The sequence below is a fragment of the Trematomus bernacchii genome, unplaced genomic scaffold (genome assembly GCF_902827165.1).
Source record: "Trematomus bernacchii unplaced genomic scaffold, fTreBer1.1, whole genome shotgun sequence".
Taxonomy (NCBI): domain Eukaryota; kingdom Metazoa; phylum Chordata; class Actinopteri; order Perciformes; family Nototheniidae; genus Trematomus; species Trematomus bernacchii.
Genome location: NW_022987671.1, coordinates 838,362 through 853,793, shown reverse-complemented (window position 1 = coordinate 853,793; position 15,432 = coordinate 838,362). Strand labels below are relative to the sequence as shown.

The 15,432-nt window shown below is 46.9% G+C and overlaps 1 protein-coding gene across 1 annotated transcript in view; it reads right to left on the bottom strand.

The window, feature by feature from the left end:
• LOC117487470 (GTPase IMAP family member 9-like) overlaps window positions 1-15,432 on the bottom strand; it is a 406,332-nt gene that overhangs the window by 344,228 nt on the left and 46,672 nt on the right. The gene's annotated exons all lie outside the window — the stretch shown is intronic.

Sequence of the window (15,432 nt, the reverse complement as noted above, 5' to 3'; positions counted from 1 at the left end):
TCTGAGTTGAAGTACATTGCCTCTGAGTTGAAGTACATTGCGCCTGAGTTGAAGTACATATTATTGATCAGGATTTGATCCAGAGACAATCAGTGATAAACTATAAAGACCTCAGAACAACAAAGAGCAGATATTATAGAGTAAAGTACAGAGTGTCATAACATTGAAATACTCAAAGTACAGGTAACTCTAAAGTGAACTTAAAGGACTTGCTCTACGCATCTGTAAAGACAAACGTATTTATGATGACACACAGGGGCCGCCATCTTTTAAAATGTTCCCGCCACATGTTTGCTTTGTGTTTTTTACCCGAAAACACTATAATTAGAAGATAAAAGATAGAACAATGAGTTCCATGAGATCTGGATAATACAGAAAGCTCGGCACAGCATCACGTGGGGCAATAGGTACTTTGGAAACCGTGTTACAGCGGTAACTTCTAAACTATACTAACTCTCGTCATTTAACATATAAAGAGAGTGCCTTTATCCAACATGTGTTAACTGGTGTCTCTTTGCTGGAGCAGCGCATCTCCTCTCTGTAACTACTCTGATACAACATGGTATCCTTCAATAAGAACTGTTCTCACCGTGAACACCGAGCAGCGGCTGCAGCAGATGCTCCTGAACGCCTCCGGAGGATTTAAAAACACATTTAATGGAGATATCTTTGGAAAAAAACATCAGATTCTCAACGCAGTCTGAGAGAGGAGCAGCCAGGCAGCAGCCATGAGACTTTATGTGACCCGACAACCAATCACAGCGCGTTCTCCTTCTGCTTCCGGTTCTTCTGTTTCCTTATTGGTGGAGATCAGATGGATGACCGCCCCCTGCAGGACGGGAGGACGGTTTTAAACCCTCAGCGGGAGAAAGTTCTTCAAATAAAGTGAAAACATTGAAATTAGTTTATTTCTGCCTAACAACAAAGGTCAGATGAATTCATGTTATTGGAGATCCATCATGGCCTCGATCTATAGTTTCATTTAAATCAAGAGAGGAAGTGAACTTCTTCGTATAACACACATATGCTTAAATATAATTGACAGGGTTAGTCAGCACCGGGTAACTCTCGGCCTGCGCCCTCATATCAAAATGCAGATTTCCCCCGTAAAATGTTAAAGTGATGCCAGAAAACAATATTTCTGTTCGTCAAAAACTGTATATTTGCTCCAGAAATATGAGTATAAAATAGAGCGTTAGACGGCAGCTTCGTTACGGGCGTTATGTTCTCGCGAGAATGTATGATCAGCGGCGTCATACTATATCTTTCTAGAAAAACATGTTCTAGAACAGTGGTTCTCAACTGGTGGGTCGCGACCCAAAAGTGGGTCGCGGACCCGTTTCGAGTGGGTCGCGGATGTGTGAGTGAAGAAAAAAAAGTTGGAATTTTTTTTTTGGATTTTTTCTTTTTTTTTTTTTGGGAAAAAGTCAAACTTTTATTTTGAAGGCCCGATTTTCTTCTCAGAGTGTACCAGAATGCGTAGTTTATGTTAGTATTTCTAAAAATCTCCTGGGGGAGAATCCCCCCAGACCCCCCTGCTGGGGTTGGGTTTCAGCATGTGTGCCTTTTTATATAGTTCAGCTTTGATTCCATCATCTCATTAAACCTTTTTTAAAAGCATACTTTAGTTCTGTGAAGGGATATAAGGGATATATGCACTGTACTTCACTTTTATTAATATTGTATGCTCAAAAGCGTATATATATATTACAGCACGATTTTTTTGTTGAATTTGAGTGCTTCAAAATGTTGGGTCACGATGTATTGACCAAGTAAAAAGTGGGTCCCGAGGCCTGACCAGTTGAGAACCACTGTTCTAGAAGAATTAAAATGAATAAGAACAAATATTAAATCCACATCTGTTTGTCGAATGAGTTACTAGTTATATGTCTGCTTTAGTTAACTGTAACATTAATTAATATTCAACAGGTAAAAACAGTGTCGCGTGTAAACCATGAGAAAATCACCTTATGATGCCTTCAAGGGCTGCAGCTGGAGTAGGATTTATTGTTTTCTTAGTCGGTTTTTGAATTTTCTACACATTTCTTTCATGTAGATCATTTATTTTCTTGACTGCACTTTATTTAGTTTGAACACAATAATAAAAGATAACATCTGTGTTTTAAAAACAATATTTAGGGGTCTTGGATGATGAATAACGTTTATTGTATTCGACTGTAGAGATTAAAAGCATTTTGAAGTCAAACAAGAACACGTACAACCCAAATTAGATATGATAACGACACTAGATTAGAATACTATATTAATGTAATGTAAACAATGAAAACTGTAAAAGAAACATGTATGGAATAACTGATATAACCAGATGAAGTTGGTAGTTTACGACGCGGATAAAAGACGCTGAAGGCACCATAACCGTTAGGATTTAAATAAACCAACGGATTTTATGAATTTTTAACGGATTTAATTACGTTTTTAACAGTTTTCTCCGGTTTTATGAACGGTTTTCCAGAGAAGAGGGGTGAAATAACTGCAGCTGGAAGAGGAAATACTGTTCTCTGATCATTTAATATACATTTCTCTCAGGTAGATAATTTTATGTCTTAAAAGTCTTTATATTTATGGACAAACTAATGATGAATGAAAACATCTGTGTAGTTAAAGCAGCATAAATGTGTATTTGATGATGAATAATGTTTATTTTATGGATATAGTTGAATATATAATATACAGTGTCGTTGAATATAGGCCTACATATTTTTCTGCATTAAAAGCATTTTAGACACTTTTTATATTTAACCTGGGAACAGAACACATGATAATGACTACAAGAGATGCTGCAATTACTGCAGTTATTATAAGGTTCTAACGGTTATTATAAGGTTCTAACGGTTATTATAAAGTTCTAACGTTATTATAAAGTTCTAACGGTTATTATAAAGTTCAATCGTTATTATAAAGTTCTAACGGTTATTATAAAGTTCTAACGTTATATAAAGTTCTAACGGTTCTCAGGGTTTCTGGCGGTTTTTCACGGTTTCTAACAGTTTCTAATGGTTTCTAACGGTTTCTAACAGTTTCTCACAGTTTCTAACAGTTTCTAACGGTTTCTAACTGTTTCTAACGGTTTCTCACAATTTCTAACAGTTTCTAACGGTTTCTAACAGTTTCTAACAGTTTCTAACGGTTTCTCACGGTTTCCAACGGTTTCTCGCGGTTTCTAACGGTTTATACCAGTTTCTCACAGTTTCTCACAGTTTCTCACGGTTTCTCGCAGTTTCGAACAGTTTCGAACAGTTTCTCACGGTTTCTCACAGTTTCTAACGGTTTCTCACAGTTTCTAACAGTTTCTAACGGTTTCTCACAGTTTCTAACGGTTTCTCGCGGTTTCTCGCGGTTTCTAACAGTTTCTCACGGTTTCTCACAGTTTCTCACGGTTTCTCGCAGTTTCTAACGGTTTCTAACAGTTTCTCACGGTTTCTCACAGTTTCTAACGGTTTCTAACAGTTTCTCACGGTTTCTCACGGTTTCTCACAGTTTCTCACGGTTCCTCCTCGGTCTATAGAGTGTCTCCAGAGGGAAGCAGTGAGCCTTCAGATGGAGGGCAGCAGGGACGAGCGTATAGAGGTCATCCTCCGCCTCACGCTGAGCAGCTTGGGGCTGCAGATGGAGGTCTGGAGGGACTTCCTGTCTGAGGAGGAGAACCAGGTGACCCTCAGCAGCTTCTTCAGCATCGCAGACTACAGCAATCTGTTCCTGTGCCGGGACCCGGGGCTCTGCATCAGCCTCACCTTCCCCTCTCAGACCTCCTCTAAAGTCCTGGTTCTCTCCAGGAGCAGCAGGGCAGTCATCAGCGCAGAGAACATCAGAGACATGTTGATCATGCAGGAGGTGCAGGGGGGGGGGCGCCGTGAGCTGCATCAGCGCCGTCTGCCAGGAGGTACCACTAACATGAGGCTAACATTATAGAGATAAGCTAACACTAGGCTAACATTAAGGAGATAAAGATTGGGCTAACATTAAAGAGAGAAGCTAACATTAGGGCTAACATTAAACAAATAAACTAACATTAGGGCTAACATTAAGGAGATAAAGATAGGGCTAACATTAAGGAGACAAACTAACATTGGGCTAACATTCAAGAGAGAAGCTAACATTAGGGCTAACATTAAACAAATAAACTAACATTAGGGCTAACATTAAGGAGATAAAGATAGGGCTAACATTAAGGAGAAAAACTAACATTGGGCTAACATTCAAGAGAGAAGCTAACATTAGGGCTGACATTAAAGAGAGAAGCTAACATTCAAGAGAGAAGCTAATTTGAGACTAAGGCCAACATTAAGACTAATGTTATCTTAGAATAATGCAAATATTGAGGCTGTAGTGATCACTGATTCATACACTGGGGCTAACATTAGGTTAAGGTTCATTCAAGTTAAGGCTGACTTTAAGATGTCAGTTCATTTCAGATCCTTCCTTCCTACTGCTGCTCTCCGATTGGTTCCTTCCTTCCTACTGCTGCTCTCCGATTGGTTGTGCTTTGAAAGGTCAGCGGTGATCACGATCAAAGTAAAACACTTTTTTGATCGCAGCAATCCCAGTTTGACCTTTGAGTGGTGCTAGGCTAGGCTAGGAGTTACTGATCATGTGAAGGTGGTAGTTTGTTTTAAGTTAGGAATGAGGTCTGAGTGTAACCAGGTGTGTCCTCCCTGAAGGTCACCTGTCCGCTGCTCAGTAACCCGGACCCGAGCGGCGGCTGGGCGGCCGGTGTAGCCGAGGAGGCACTGAGGTTCATGGAGCGCCAGAAGAACGAGGCGCTGGTGATGGAGGCTCAGATCCACGGGCGCACCTTCCTGCCTCAGCCCCATGCTCTCCATGACAACCGTCTCCATGGGGATGTGGACCACGATGGAGATCTCCACGACGACGTGGACGAGAGGTGAGACATCCATCTCTGACAGCGTTCATCACACCAACAGGAAGCTGTCAGAGAGAAGATCCTCCTTCTCTCCTCTAACAGGAAGCTGTCAAAGTGAAGCTCCTCCTTCTCTCCTCTAACAGGAAGCTGTCCGACCTGAAGCTTCTCCACGCCTGTGATTGGACGATCATTGAGTGGGCGGAGCTTGTGTCAGAGTTCCTGCAGCAGGACTCGTCTCAGGCGGTTCTGGACGGCCTGAAGCCGCTTCCCTGCGAGGAGTTTAACTTCTGGAGGAACCGCCTGAAGAACCTGCTCCACATCCAGCAGCAGGTCTGTCTCTATGTGTCCTACAGACACTATGTCTCACACTGTGTCCTACAGACACTATGTCTCACACTGTGTCCTACAGACACCATGTCTCACACTCTACTGTGTCCTACTCTCACACTGTGTCCTACAGACACGATGTCTCACACTGTGTCCTACAGACACTATGTCTCACACTGTGTCCTACAGACACCATGTCTCACACTCTACTGTGTCCTACTCTCACACTGTTTCCTACAGACACCATGTCTCACACTCTGCTGTGTCCTACTCTCACACTGTGTCCTACAGACACGATGTCTCACACTGTGTCCTACAGACACCATGTCTCACACTCTGCTGTGTCCTACTCTCACACTGTGTCCTACAGACACCATGTCTCACACTGTGTCCTACAGACACCATGTCTCACACTCTGCTGTGTCCTACTCTCACACTGTGTCCTACAGACACCATGTCTCACACTGTGTCCTACAGACACCATGTCTCACACTGTGCCCTACAGACACCATGTCTCACACTCTACTGTGTCCTACTCTCACACTGTGTCCTACAGACACCATGTCTCACACTGTGTCCTACAGACACCATGTCTCACACTGTGCCCTACAGACACCATGTCTCACACTCTACTGTGTCCTACTCTCACACTGTGTCCTACAGACACCATGTCTCACACTGTGCCCTACAGACACCATGTCTCACACTGTGTCCTACTCTCACACTGTGTCCTACAGACACCATGTCTCACACTGTGTCCTACAGACACCATGTCTCACACTGTGCCCTACAGACATCATGTCTCACACTCTACTGTGTTCTACTCTCACACTGTGTCCTACAGACACCATGTCTCACACTGTGCCCTACAGACACCATGTCTCACACTGTGTCCTACTCTCACACTGTGTCCTACAGACACCATGTCTCACACTGTGCCCTACAGACACCATGTCTCACACTCTGCTGTGTCCTACTCTCACACTGTGTCCTACAGACACCATGTCTCACACTGTGTCCTACTCTCACACTGTGTCCTACAGACACCATGTCTCACACTGTGCCCTACAGACACCATGTCTCACACTCTGCTGTGTCCTACTCTCACACTGTGTCCTACAGACACCATGTCTCACACTGTGTCCTACAGACACCATGTCTCACACTGTGCCCTACAGACACCATGTCTCACACTCTACTGTGTCCTACTCTCACACTGTGTCCTACAGACACCATGTCTCACACTGTGTCCTACAGACACCATGTCTCACACTCTACTATGTCCTACAGCTGAGACACCATGTCTCACACTGTGTCCTACAGACACCATGTCTCACACTCTACTATGTCCTACAGCTGAGACACCATGTCTCACACTGTGTCCTACAGACACTATGTCTCACACTGTGTCCTACTCTCACACTGTGTCCTACAGACACCATGTCTCACACTCTACTGTCCTACAGACACCATAAGCTCGTCTCAATACCCCTCCTCGACTCCTCTCTTCCCCCTCCTCCTCCATGTTGAAGGACGTCCCAATAGCTGAAATGCATACGGAGGAGTCGAGGAGAAGTGAGGGAGGATACACGAGAGCAGACTACGCAGAAGTGTTTTCACTACTCGTATAAAAGCCCCGCCCCCACCTTCACAGCTGGTCGATTTCAACACAGGAAAACGGAGAACTGGAAGAATGAGTGGGAAAGCGTCACATAAATCTAAGTGCTCACAGCTCCGTGGGAATTATTATGTGCAATTCATTTCTTAAGGTTAAACTAACAATTTAAGTCATGTTTAATGATCTTAAACGTCCCTAAAACCCTAGCTATTAAGAAAGCTATTTCATAAATGGCTAGATCTTGATAAATAACAATTATTTTATAGTTTTGTGTTAAAATATTCAGTAGTTAAATTATTTAAAATACACAGTCCTGAATGTGGGTTTGTGGTGAATGTGGGGATCTACAGGACACACATGTTCAGAGTAAAGGCTTTCACATTACTATCATTATATTTTTATTTAAACGTAGGCTACATTTTACACCACAACGGAACACAAAAGCAGAACCAACCATCATACATTGAATTCCTTGACTAACAAGAGAAAGATTCATTCATTTAAATACATATTTAACAACAAATGGGCCGGTTCTAAAGGGTTATTCAGTTTAAGGTGGGGTATGTCATTTTGGAGAAACCAGCTCGAGATCGCTAGAATTTGAAAATACACAACCGGAACAAATCTGCCCCTTCCTTACAGAGCCCCTCCTCCAACACACACGAACGCGCACATGACCAATGAGGGCACGAGATAAGTTTGTGCACAGATGGAAGGCTGACAGGCAGGTAGGCCATCCAGTTATTTTAGCCGGGCCGGCTCAGATGATTGGTCGTGCTTTTTACAGTACTACGGCTTCCACAGATGATATTTCTTTATGTATTTATTGTCAAAGCACTTCAGATATTCATTGCTATCGGGATGTTAAGAGCATTCCATGGAATATAACAACAAGTGTTTCTGAAATAAATTACATACCCCACCTTTAAGACCGATGAGAGGGGATACAGCTGTGCACATGTCATCATTAACAGACGTCGTTTAAAAGTGACGTTTGAGTGAACGAGGACATCCCAATTAATACCTGAGGACTCCTCTGTCCTCGCGTCTCCTCCTCGTGTCTCTCGCTCGCATCTTACGGAGGCGGAGCGCTCGATCCTCGGTCCTCGATGTGCATTTAGAGAAATGAAATGCCCTTCAACATGGCGCGCTGAAATCCATTTCCGGGTCACTACCGGAGGACAGAGGAGTCGAGGAGGGGAAATTAGAGTATTGAGAAGCCTTCCAGGTCTCACACTCTAATGTGTGTACAATAGCTGCCCTCTGCTCCTAACCCTAGGATGGGTTGAGAGCAGAGGTCAAAGTTCACTCTGTGCTGAGTGCTCTGCATGTGAGACATTAGAGAGGACTTCATCCTCCTATTCTTCTATAAGTATTCTCCACTGTGTCCTACAGCTGAGCAGCAGCAGAGCACAGCAGGTGGCCTCCATCGTCCAGCAGGCAGACAGCGTGTACCTGTCCACGCTCAGAGACATCCACACAGACCTGCAGCAAGGTGCACACACACACACACACACACACACACACACACACACACACACACACAACACACACACACCACACACACACACACACCCAACACACACACACACACAATCTCCGTGACCCAGCTCCAGAGAGCAGGGGAACAGTGATCCACTGATAGAACAGGAAGTGAACAGCATGTATACTGAGCGGTGCTGTGTGCTCAGGGCTGAGGGAGGCGCAGGACGTGACGGAGAACCTGGAGCGTGTGCAGCAGAAGCTGGAGGAGCTGCAGCTGATGGAGTTCCAGCAGGTAGCTTCAGTGTGACCTGAAACACAGAGACCCTCCTCCATTCAGAAACAGTTTAAAGTGTGTTGCTGCTTCCTGTGCGCCCTCTCTCCAAAGCATTCATGTTTCTAATAACTGCTGTAAGGTTATTCAGCATCAGTTGAGCATCACATGGAGATAAGCCCCGCCTCCAGGCCAGTGCGTGTAGTTTGAGTGACGCGAGTAAACACCAATGACGACCGATGTGAACGCACCACACCAGGCCGTGCTAACAAGTAGCTGTAGCGTGTCATGTTCTTCAGGAACCTCTGACCCGTACTGATGACATCATCACTGTGTGTCCGGCAGCTGGAGGCCAACATGGCGGCGGTGATGGAGGAGGTGCAGCTGCTGTGGGTCCGCTCCGAGTTCTACTGTAAACCCTGCAGGGTGGTGGTGCTGCTGCAGGAGGTCTGCAACCTGTTCATCCAGAGGGTACACACACACACACACACACACACACACACACACACACACACACACACCACACACACACACACACACACACACACACACACAGACCGTATTTCACCTGACTCCATAATGAAGTGCTTTGTAGTCTTTGAGCTTGAGGAAAAGCGCTGTAAAAATCCCATGTATTATTATTATTATTATTATTATTATTATTATTATTGTTATTGTTATTGTTATGATATTCTGTATTGACTGTAACCCCCCCTGTGTGTGCAGAGCAGGGACTTCCTGCAGGGGGGGGGGCGAGCTGCTGAAGGGTCTGCTGTCGGGTCCTGATAAGGTTCTGCAGGACGTCAGCCTGGTGGTCCGGACCCTGCAGACCCTCAGAGAGACCTTCATCCAGAGCAAGAGGAGGCTGCAGGTCAGACACACACACACACACACACACACACACACACACACACACACACACACACACACACACACACACACACACACACACACACACACACACACAACTTCATCAAATCAAGTTTTATTTATAGAGCACATTTAAAAGTGTAGTGAGGCCAGAATTGGGGTGCTGTGTTTAAAACACCATGGATACAATCCCAGCACACTGCTGATGCCGACAGCCCCGCTCCTGCCGCCCGCTTGTAACATTGTGGAGGACGAGGGGCTGCGTGATATCATTCGGGTCGCATCCAACGACTGCATTTATGAATTGCCTTCCAGAGCCACCACTGTGTCGAAAATACACAACTTGTATGAAGTCCAAAAAGCGAGAGTAGAGGAGGATTTAAGAAAGACTTCACTCAGTCATGACAGTTACCTCGGGGTCGCATTGTTTTGACCCACAGTTGGAACTTCAGTCTCATGCTTTGACAGTTATGAAAACAGAGGAGCGGCATTTCGCCGACAACTGCACACACACACACACACACACACACACACACACACACACACACACACACACACACACACACACACACACACACACACACTTTGTATTGTATTATTGTATGAGAGAGGTTCCAGGTTGAATTGAGGCGAATATTTGTAATGTTCAGGTTGTTGTGTTTAATATTCATGAGAATATTTGTCATTGTTCAAATGATAATAAACAAACATATAAAGCATATTTGTCCACTCATATGTTGATAAGAGTATTACAAACTTGAAAGATATCCCTCTAAGGTACATTTAGAACAGATAAAAAATGTGCGATTAATTTTCGATTAATCGCGATTAACTATTTTAATCGACTGACAGCCCTATAAATAATGTATTATATTACATGATTGGCTCTGCATTGGATTATTATCAGTTCTGGTAATAACTTCATAATAACTACGTCTGAAAGCAGAAGTCTGGGGCAAATCATAGAAAGCAAATATTCAACAATAAACCAATTGTATTGTTTATTATATTATATTATGTGTGTGTGTGTGTGTGTGTGTGTGTGTGTGTGTGTGTGTGTGTGTGTGTGTGTGTGTGTGTGTGTGTGTGTGTGTGTGTGTGTGTGTGTGTGTGTGTGTGTGTGCTGCAGGAGGGGGCCGCTCAGAGCTGGGACTTCCCTTCACACCTCGTCTTCCTCCACCTGGATAACTTCCTGCTACACCTGCAGAACATCCAGGTACACACACGCACACACACACACACACACACACACACACACACACGGTACACACACACCTTGTCAGTGCTCATGATGCCCCCCCCCTGTGCAGGAGGTGTTCAGGGTCAGTCTGCAGCTCCGTCAGCTGGAGGAGGCGGTGGTGTCGGGCGCTGGCGGCAGGAAGTGGACGGAGGAGGTTCAGGAAGTGTATCAGGACTTCCTGCTTCATGTGACCTCTCTGTCAGAGTGCAGCTGTGATCCCACCGACCCCGAGCAGCAGGTGAGAGCCGTGAGAAGCAGCTTCCTGTGTGCCTCTGAGCTGCGTCTGACGCCCCCCCCCCCCCTCTCTCAGGGTTTCCGGCTGCTCCTGGATCAGTTCCAGCTGCAGGTGGAGCAGGTGGAGCAGCAGGTGGTGTCCGTGCTCTGCAGAGCTCTGCAGGACTGCAGCGAGCCGGCCTCTTCAGCCAAGGTACCTTTCACATGTTTATACAGTCTATGGTTTAAACATGCACCCCACAGAGTGTGAGAGCGCCCCCTGCTGACCGACAGAGGGTTACATCATGCAGCCAACCCCACAGAGTGTGAGAGCGTCCTCTGCTGACCGACAGAGGGTTACATCATGCAGCCAACCCCACAGAGTGTGAGAGCGCCCCCTGCTGACCGACAGAGGGTTACATCATGCAGCCAACCCCACAGAGTGTGAGAGCGCCCCCTGCTGACCGACAGAGGGTTACATCATGCAGCCAACCCCACAGAGTGTGAGAGCGCCCCCTGCTGACCGACAGAGGGTTACATCATGCAGCCAACCCCACAGAGTGTGAGAGCGCCCCCTGCTGACCGACAGAGGGTTACATCATGCAGCCAACCCCACAGAGTGTGAGAGCGCCCCCTGCTGACCGACAGAGGGTTACATCATGCAGCCAACCCCACAGAGTGTGAGAGCGCCCCCTGCTGACCGACAGAGGGTTACATCATGCAGCCAACCCCACAGAGTGTGAGAGCGCCCTCTGCTGACCGACAGAGGGTTACATCATGCAGCCAACCCCACAGAGTGTGAGAGCGCCCTCTGCTGACCGACAGAGGGTTACATCATGCAGCCAACCCCACAGAGTGTGAGAGCGTCCTCTGCTGACCGACAGAGGGTTACATCATGCAGCCAACCCCACAGAGTGTGAGAGCGCCCTCTGCTGACCGACAGAGGGTTACATCATGCAGCCAACCCCACAGAGTGTGAGAGCGCCCCCTGCTGACCGACAGAGGGTTACATCATGCAGCCAACCCCACAGAGTGTGAGAGCGCCCCCTGCTGACCGACAGAGGGTTACATCATGCAGCCAACCCCACAGAGTGTGAGAGCGCCCCCTGCTGACCGACAGAGGGTTACATCATGCAGCCAACCCCACAGAGTGTGAGAGCGCCCTCTGCTGACCGACAGAGGGTTACATCATGCAGCCAACCCCACAGAGTGTGAGAGCGCCCTCTGCTGACCGACAGAGGGTTACATCATGCAGCCAACCCCACAGAGTGTGAGAGCGCCCCCTGCTGACCGACAGAGGGTTACATCATGCAGCCAACCCTACAGAGTGTGAGAGCGCCCTCTGCTGACCGACAGAGGGTTACATCATGCAGCCAACTCCACAGAGTGTGAGAGCGCCCCCTGCTGACCGACAGAGGGTTACATCATGCAGCCAACCCCACAGAGTGTGAGAGCGCCCCCTGCTGACCGACAGAGGGTTACATCATGCAGCCAACCCCACAGAGTGTGAGAGCGCCCTCTGCTGACCGACAGAGGGTTACATCATGCAGCCAACCCCACAGAGTGTGAGAGCGCCCTCTGCTGACCGACAGAGGGTTACATCATGCAGCCAACTCCACAGAGTGTGAGAGCGCCCCCTGCTGACCGACAGAGGGTTACATCATGCAGCCAACCCCACAGAGTGTGAAAGCGCCCCCTGCTGACCGACAGAGGGTTACATCATGCAGCCAACCCCACAGAGTGTGAGAGCGCCCCCTGCTGACCGACAGAGGGTTACATCATGCAGTTCATAGACAGACTCACTAATCACCATCAGCTGAAGTCCAGGGGCCTATACTACGAATCTAGTTCAACATATCCTGGATATGTTTTGAGTTATCCGGTTGACTAAATCCAAAAAAAAAACGCTCTCGCTAAACGGTCTTACGACGCTGGCTATCAACTCGATCGCTCAAGCCAGCCGTGTCCTATCTAGTTAGGTGCGCGTTCACATAAAAGGGGTGGTATTTGGAGTGTTCGACCAATCACAAAAAGGGACAAGCGTACTGACAGCGCAGCGTCATACTTCCTGAATGAAAAGTCAACTATAATATTAGTAAAATATGAAGAAGTTAAACTTTAAACATCCATGACTTAAACACTTTATCCAGGATCAAAGCCACATAGCTGCATCTGCTAGGTGAATACAGCTGGTAACAGAGAAAGTGTTTGAATACGTTCATTAACAGGTTTATGATATCACTGCCCCGTCCAAGACACGATCTGACTTTAATTACATTTGACTCGAGTGTTTCGTCAACTTAATGTGTTGCTTAAAATAATACTTCTGCATACAGTATGTGACACTGTGAGTGTTGCACGGCCAGATACGGCTCAGCTGACTCAGATAAGGAAATATATGATACATTATGATGTGATGTGATATGAATGATAATGGGACACATCGACGTCTGCACTCACAGTGCCGCGGACTGTACTTAATGTTACTCTGATCCGGTTACTTATGTTGTGGCAAATATTTAAGTAAGCTTTCTTAACGCTAATGTTATAATAGTCAGATTGCTCTGAAGATGGGAGGGGATATTCTATTCATTTTCACGCTCACACAGTCGGTGATTTTGGCCGGCCGTCTTTCCTGCAACGGCAGTTTAAACTGTATTTCCTTTCTCCTCCTGTCATATGAATTGATCGCTTTAAACTCCGCACACTGAGCTCTGATTGGTCAGCAGGCAGTGCTTTTATCCTGGAACCTATCCTGCTCCGGAGGATAGCCGTTCAGAATAAGTTATCTAGCCCGCTAAGAAGTGAACCAGCTTCGTAGGACCGGAAACCTCTGAAGTTAGCTTGCTAAACGAAAATCTTGATTCGTAGTATACCCCCCAGGTAGCATCCAGTTAGCCTTAGCTGTGGTACCATCATTGGGAGTAGGTGCTCCATCACCTGAGGGACCTCCTCACTGTACAGGTTGTTACATGAACTATGTGACCTGTAGATATGGAATTGCTCTCTTGACTGCACTCTTAGTGCTGCTGTGTCTATTGTGTCTCTGTAACTCTGGAACAACCATGTCCTTGTTATCTTGTGTTTCAGCTGCTGCAGATGTTCAGCTTCATGCTGCACCGCCCTGTGATCCAGGAGCAGCTGCGCCCCCACCTGCTGCACCTGCTCCAGGGGTTCCTGCTGGAGCTGGACACCATCGAGCAGCTGTTCTACACCCAGAGAGAGAAGGCACACACCTTCAGCTGCTACACCCCCCCACCTGCAGCCGCACTCTGTTGGAGCCGGCAGCTCAGGCTGAGGGCGGAGCACACGCTGCACCTCTACACCTCCCTGAAACACCTGTAAGACCTCACCTGCACCACTACACCACCCTGAAACACCTGTAAGACCTCACTTGCATCTCTACACCTCCCTGAAACACCTGTAAGACCTCACCTGCATCACTACACCACCCTGAAACACCTGTAAGACCTCACTTGCATCTCTACACCTCCCTGAAACACCTGTAAGACCTCACTTGTATCTCTACACCTCCCTGAAACACCTGTAAGACCTCACTTGCACCACTACACCACCCTGAAACACCTGTAAGACCTCACCTGCATCTCTACACCTCCCTGAAACACCTGTAAGACCTCACCTGCACCACTACACCTCCCTGAAACACCTGTAAGACCTCACCTGCATCTCTACACCTCCCTGAAACACCTGTAAGACCTCACCTGCACCACTACACCACCCTGAAACACCTGTAAGACCTCACCTGCATCTCTACACCTCCCTGAAACACCTGTAAGACCTCACCTGCACCACTACACCTCCCTGAAACACCTGTAAGACCTCACTTGCACCACTACACCTCCCTGAAACACCTGTAAGACCTCACCTGCATCTCTACACCTCCCTGAAACACCTGTAAGACCTCACCTGCATCTCTACACCTCCCTGAAACACCTGTAAGACCTCACTTGCATCTCTACACCTCCCTGAAACACCTGTAAGACCTCACCTGCACCACTACACCTCCCTGAAACACCTGTAAGACCTCACTTGCATCTCTACACCTCCCTGAAACACCTGTAAGACCTCACCTGCACCACTACATCACCCTGAAACACCTGTAAGACCTCACCTGCATCTCTACACCTCCCTGAAACACCTGTAAGACCTCACTTGCATCTCTACACCTCCCTGAAACACCTGTAAGACCTCACTTGCATCTCTACACCACCCTGAAACACCTGTAAGACCTCACCTGCACCACTACATCACCCTGAAACACCTGTAAGACCTCACCTGCATCTCTACACCTCCCTGAAACACCTGTAAGACCTCATCTGTGTGTTCAGGCACAGTGTGTTGTGTTCAGGTACAGAGTGTTGTGTTGATCTACAGTGTGTGTTGTGTTCAGGTACAAAGTGTTGTGTTGATCTACAGTGTGTGTTGTGTTCAGGTACCGGTCTGCAGAGTGTGAGCAGGTGGAGCAGAGGGTGCAGCAGCTGCTGGTTCTGCTTCAGGACTTCAGA